The sequence below is a fragment of the Nicotiana attenuata genome, unplaced genomic scaffold (genome assembly GCF_001879085.1).
Source record: "Nicotiana attenuata strain UT unplaced genomic scaffold, NIATTr2, whole genome shotgun sequence".
Classification (NCBI taxonomy): Eukaryota; Viridiplantae; Streptophyta; class Magnoliopsida; order Solanales; family Solanaceae; genus Nicotiana; species Nicotiana attenuata.
In genome coordinates, this window is record NW_017670237.1 from 2,535,140 (window position 1) to 2,541,443 (window position 6,304).

A 6,304-nucleotide genomic window follows, 5' to 3' on the forward strand; every position below is an offset into this window, starting at 1 on the left:
ATTGTAAAATTCCGTACTAGGCGGTTAGACAGTTGTATCAAGAATATTCCTTACTGTAAATAGAAATATACCTTATTTAGGGTTTCCTTATTATATATAAAGGGTACCCCAATCATTTGTAACATCATCTAATCATTGAGAAAAGAATATACTCTCTGCTTTTTGCCTACTGTTCATCAGAATTGTCCCCTAGCTCTACTGCTCTTACTTTACTTTTCTTGCTTAATTATTCTTATTGCTCAAAACCCACCTCGAGGTCACTAAACTCGAGGTCACTGCTGCTGAGCTATATTGGTTTGATTCACTTACTTCTTTCATTTCTACTTCATATTTCTTGATTATTAATTGGTATTGAATCTAATCACGTATCTTTAAAACCACAAATCAAATTTAATTGTTACTCGTATTTTCGAGGTAAACAGTTTGGCGCCCACCGTGGGGCTAAAGATAATAGTGATTGTTTCTTTACTGATTCCTATTACACACGTTATTTTTACACTTTTTCTTGTCAAGAATTTTTTATTCTCAGGCTGAAACATGTCTAGCTCACAAAATGCATATGTTCATGATAACGAAGGTCTTGGTGAAAACAACAATGTAGGGGTCGGTGTACCACCGGTAAACCCTGGGGAAGTGCCAAACATGGAACCAGTTGATGTTAGTTCTCACATTGCTCTAAACACCAACTTAGGCACAGACCCCGAAGGGAGTGTACGCAGGGAAGCTCGACCAGGGGACCAAGGAACACCAGGAACAGGAGATGGGAGAGTCAGCCTCCAAGTGATATTCGAGATGCTGCAGGCTCAGCAAATCAACATTGCTCAACTTCAAAGTTAGAATAAAACTCCAAATACTGCCGAACCGGTAGACTCTCGACGTACTGAACCGGCGCTGGAAAGATCAGATGAAAGCGGCTCGGGGACTGACCGCACGATTATGAAGATACTCGAAGAGCTCACCAAGAGGATCGAGTCCGGAGAAAAGAAAATCGAAGACAATGATAAGAAGGTGGAGACTTATAACTCCCGCGTAGACCAGATACCCAGGGCACTTCTAGTTTTGAAAGGATTAGATGCCAAAAAATTCATACAAAAACCATTCCCTCAAAGTGCGGCTCCGATGCCCATTCCCAAAAAGTTTCGCATGACCAATATACACAAATATAACGAAACGACCAACCCTAACGAGCATATTACTTCATACACTTGCGAAATCAAAGGAAATGATTTGAATGATGATGAGATCGAATCAGTCTTGTTGAAAAAGTTTGGTGAAACATTGTCGAAAGGAGCTATGATTTGGTATCACAACTTAGCTCCTAACTCTATTGACTCGTTTGCTATGTTAGCAGATGCCTTTGTGAAAGCACATGCCAGGGCCCTAAAGGTGTCCACGAGAAAATCGGACGTCTTCAAAATAAAACAAAGGAACGACGAGATGTTAAGGGAGTTCATGTCCAAGTTTCAGATAGAAAGAATGGAATTACCACCAGTCTTCGATGACTGGGCAGTACAAGCTTTTATGTAGGGATTGAGTGAAAGGAGCTCGATTGCGTCTCAGCAATTAAAGCAAAACTTGATCGAGAATCCAGCTATGATGTGGTCAGATGTGCACAACCGTTATCAATCAAAAATTAGGGTCGAGGGCGTCAGTTGGGAGCCCCCTCGGGTTCAATCCATCCTAACAGGTCCGCGGCCAAACCCCAAAGGGATACGAACAGAGAATCGAGATCGAACAGGGAACGGTATCAGCCGTATGTCGATCGGAGGAACAACGGTTCAGGTCGTAACGCCCCTCGAAACGATCGGAGAGACGATCGAGATCAAAGTTCTCGGGGACTCATGAGTAAAAGCGGATTATATAAGCATACTGATCCGCAGAGGCACCTCGATTATCGAAGTACAACTTCAGCATAGATGCATCAGGGATTGTGTCAGCTATTGGAAGAATCAAAGACATTAAGTGGCCCAGGCCTATACAGCCCTATCCTTCTCAAAGGAACCCGAACTTGATGTGCAAGTATCATGGCACACATGGTCATAGAACAGAAGATTGCAGGCAGCTAAGGGAAGAAGTGGCTCGGTTGTTCAACGAGGGCCACCTTCGAGAATTCCTAAGTGATCGGGCTAAGAATTACTTCAGAGAGAGAGATGCAAGGAAAAATGAGCAAGAAGAACCGCAACATGTAATCCACATGATCATTGGCGGAGTCGATGTCCCTCAACGACCCGTGTTCAAACGCACCAAGGTATCGATCACAAGAGAAAAATGAACTCGAAGCTATGTGCCCAAGGACGCCTTATCATTCTGTGACGAGGAAGCAGAAGGCATATCTCAGCCTCACAACGATGCCCTAGTAACCTCTATCCTTTTAAATAAAATTCAAGTTAAACATGTTTTAGTGGATCCAGGTAGCTCAGCAAACATAATCAGATCGAGGGTCGTGGAACAACTCGGCCTACAAGATCAGATTGTACCTGCATCCCGGGTTCTGAATGGCTTCAACATGGCAAGCGAAACAACAAAGGGAGAGATCGTCTTGCCACTAAACGTAGCCGAGACCATATAAGACACTAGATTCCATGTCATCGAAGGTGACATGAGGTAACGCAAACCTCGGGAAACCATGGGTACACAGCATGAGGGCAGTACCCTCAACTCGTCACCAAATGATGAAGTTCCCAACAGAGGAAGGAGTGAAAACAATCTACGGAGAGCAACATGCTGCAAAAGAGATGTTTGCAATCGAGGAAGTGGTGTCGATACCAGAGCCCTCGATCTCGGAGAAATCGAGAACCAAAGGTAAGCAGGCAGCTGAATAGCAATAACAGCCCCCAGCCTCGATGGAGTCGGAACAACAGGTAATCGAAGACGAAAAAGAGGATCTCCTTACTCCCCAAACCTTCGTCGTTCTCGAAGAGTCCGATGCAACCAAGTCAACTGTCGAGGAACTGGAGCAGGTCATACTTATCGAATACTTGCCAGAGAGAAAGGTATACCTGGGAACAGGATTGACTCCCGAACTCAGGAAAAAACTCATTCAATTTCTTATTGATAATATGGATTGCTTTGCTTGGTCACATTTAGATATGACAGAGATTCCACCAGAAATCACTACACATCCTAAGCACCGACCCCAGGTTCAAACCGGTGAAGCAAAAAAGGAGGCCTCAGTCCGAGGTAAAGCATGCTTTCATAAAAGACGAGGTAACCAAACTTCTTAAAATAGGATCCATTCGGGAGGTAAAGTACCCCGAATGGTTAGCCAACGTAGTCGTAGTTCCTAAAATAGGAAACAAACTTAGAATTTGTGTAGACTACAAGGACTTGAATAAGGCATGTTCGAAAGATTCTTTCCCATTGCCAAACATCGATCGTATGATCGATGCCGTGTCCGGCCACGAGATCCTAACTTTTCTCGACGCCTACTTCGGGTACAATCAAATTCAGATGAACCCGGAGGACCAGGAAAAGACTTCGTTTATTACTAAGTTTGAAACTTATTGTTACAACGTAATGCTCTTCGGGCTTAAAAATGCAGGAGCTACATACCAATGCCTAGTTAACAAAATGTTCGAATAACAAATAGGTAAAATAATGGAAGTTTATATTGATGATATATTGGTTAAGTCCCTGCGCACAGAGGACCATTTAGCTCATTTGCAGGAAACATTCGAAATCTTGAGGAAATACAAGATGAAGCTTAACCCGGAGAAGTGTGCCTTTGGAGTCGGCTCGGGTAAGTTCCTCGGCTTCATGGTGTCGAATCGGGATATCGAGATCAACCCCGATAATATCAAGGCCATCGAGGATATCACAATCGTGGATAAGCGCATCTCACTAGGGGATGGTGAAACAAGGTACCCTCACTTAGAAAAATTAGCACTTGCATTAATAAGCGCATCTCAAAAGCTAAAACCATATTTTCAATGTCATCCTATATTTGTATTAACTACTTACCCCCTTCAAAATGTTTTGCATAAGCTCGAGCTATCAGGCTGATTGGCCAAATGGGACTTCGAACTTAGCGAGTACGATATCGAATATCAACCCCGAACGGCCATCAAGTCTCAGATCCTATCTGACTTCGTAGTCGATTTTACACCGACCCTCGTACTCGAAGTGGAGAAAGAACTACTTCTAAGTTCGGGTACATCATTGGGAGTATGGACTCTTTTCACAGACGGTGCCTCGAATGTGAAGGGGTCCGGACTTGGCATAGTTTTGAAGCCACCCACGGGTGATACCATTAGACAATCTATTAAAACTTCTAGATTAACTAAAAATAAGGCCAAGTATGAGACCATGATTTCAGGTCTCGAGCAAGATAAAAGCTTAGGGGCAGAATTCATCGAAGCTAAGTGCGATTCTCTATTGGTGGTAAACAAAGTAAACAAAAGTTTCGAAGTTCGAGAGGATAGAATGCAACGGTATTTGGATAAACTACAGGTGACTTTGCACCGCTTCAAGGAATGGACGCTGGCTCATGTGCCTCGGGAACAAAATAGCAAGGTCGATGCGCTTGCTAATCTAGGATCCTCGATCGAGGAAGACGATATCGTCCCGGGAACTGTCGTTCAGCTATCGAGATCAGAGATTGAAGAGGGTCATGCCGAGATAAATTCAACAAGTTTGACGTGGAACTAGAGGAATAAGTACATCGACTATTTGAAAAATGGAAAGCTCCCCTCGGATCAAAAAGAATCAAGAGCTCTCAAGGCTATTAGGTTCGCCCTAGACGGGGATGGAAAATTATACAGAAGAACATTCGATGGACCATTGGCGGTATGTTTGGGACATGGTGACACCGATTATGTTCTTCGAGAGATCCACGAAGGAACTTGTGGGAATCACTCCGACGCCAAGTCTTTGGTTCGCAAAATCATCATAGCAGGTTACTATTGGGATAGCATGGAAAAAAATACCAAAGAACTTGTCAAAAAATGTGATAAGTGTCAATGATTTGCACCGATGATCCATCGGCCTGGAGAAAACCTCCATTCGGTCTTATACCCGTGGTCTTTCACGAAATGGGGAATGGATATAGTCGGCCCTCTGCCAACGGCCCCAGATAAAGCTAAGTTTATTTTGTTTATGACTGATTATTTTTCTAAGTGAGTGGAAGTACATGCTTTCGAGAAGGTCCGAGAAAAAGAAGTTATCGACTTTATCTGGGACCACATCATATGCCGGTTCGGGATACCTGCCGAGATTGTATGTGACAATGGAAAATAATTCATCGGCAGCAAGGTGACGGAGTTGTCGCGCCCCAAAAATCGAGGAGCCGACCGGCGCTCAACCGAGTAAACCCGACTGAGCAAGCCTGTTAGGTTTCATTCTACCCAAACTAATTCATGAATAAATAGGAGATGGACTCCATTAATCATACTTAGTAAGTATTTCATTAACAACTTCCATTTCATTTCCATTAGCAGCTTAAATCATAATTATCAAAATATTACAAGTTTTATAAATATTTGCCAAACATTAATATTTCTACTTTAATTCCAATACCCGACACTACCCACAACCTGTCTACGGAGCCTCTAAACACAACTGAAGAGTAATGTAATATGGAAATGCCGGTAATAGGGCTCCAGCTATACCTCAAATACAAAGTACATGATAAACAGATGAAACAAGACCCCGAAACGAAGTGGGGCTCACCAAGTCAGCTGAAAGGATGATGCGGCACTAGCTGCGACCAACATTGCCTGCTATAGAAACACCTACATCCATTTAAAGATGTAGCGCCCCCGGCAAAAGGGACGTTAGTGCCATCGAATAGCACTAGTATGTATAACAAAACACCATCTCATTAGAAAGAACAACCATACAAGAATAAAGAAATCATAAGGATCAACAAAGCTTTTAAACAATCACCACATCATCAAATACAAATAAGAGATCACATAGCTTTCACACAATTTCCATAACTTTAGTTTGGGGCATTCCATATTGTTGCATCATCGTTCACAATACCACCGCTTTCTTGAGCAGAGTCCGATCACGGCCCGATCGGCTAAGGCGTCTCCCCGAGACGTTACCGTTATTTCATTCTCACTTTCCAGTTCCAATTATCAATACATTACCACCATGTGTGTATAACATGGCGTCCGATCACGGCCCGATCGGCTAAGCCGTCTCCCCGAGACGTCACCATTATTTCATTCTTCGTTAATCATCACTTTAATCTTTGGTTTCACATGTATCAACTCATAGGCACTTAGGGCCACAATTTTCACATTATACTTGGCGCTAGGCCACATTTCACAACTCACATTCCACATCTCTTTCACTTTCA